Below are 708 nucleotides of genomic sequence, written 5' to 3'. Positions count from 1 at the left end.
ATGGCAGCTATTGCTTATGAGCTAAAGTCAGCAGCATGGAGCTACTTCCCTCCCTACATTGGTACATAAAAGAAAGGCCGGGGTCCTAAGTTAACTTGCCAGGGACAGCATACCAAAACACTTGTTTAAACATCGGATAGCTTGATTTAAGGCTATGCCTTGTTTTTCCCGGTCATGCAAAGGCAATTTTATTGTTTAACCGTTCTGTACCTCAGTTCCTCATTAATGAAGTGGTCTGACAATGTTCTAAACTCATAATATTGCATTGAAGTTTGGATAGAAGTAATGGATGAAATAGACCGGCATGGACAATACACTAATAAACTGCACATGTACAAACATTGGTTATCAGAGTTATTAAAAGGGAGTTTGCTTTCTAAGCACCAAACAGAATCACGAAACATCCCTGTAATTTTTCCCTGCTGGCAAGTATGGAATCTAATACAGACAGCAATGCCTTGGATTCCTGTCTTAGTGATAAATGTCAAAATGTTATTATCAAATATCTCACCATTAATTCTTTCCTGCATATCTGTACATCCTTTAATTGAAAAAAGCTAACCTAAGGCTCTGAAGTCCTTTGTGATAAAAGCTTGTTATATTTCACCTATGTAACGTTTCTCTTAAAAAAAAACAAACAACCTTTTGTTGTTTTTCTGGAAAAGCTTATGGAACAAAATATTTTTCCATTCAACAATTCATACACAT

The sequence above is a fragment of the Echinops telfairi genome, unplaced genomic scaffold (genome assembly GCF_000313985.2).
Source record: "Echinops telfairi isolate 266 unplaced genomic scaffold, ASM31398v2 ScPeMD7_2010;HRSCAF=2546, whole genome shotgun sequence".
Lineage (NCBI taxonomy): Eukaryota > Metazoa > Chordata > Mammalia > Afrosoricida > Tenrecidae > Echinops > Echinops telfairi.
Note: the sequence above shows the minus strand (reverse complement) of the source record.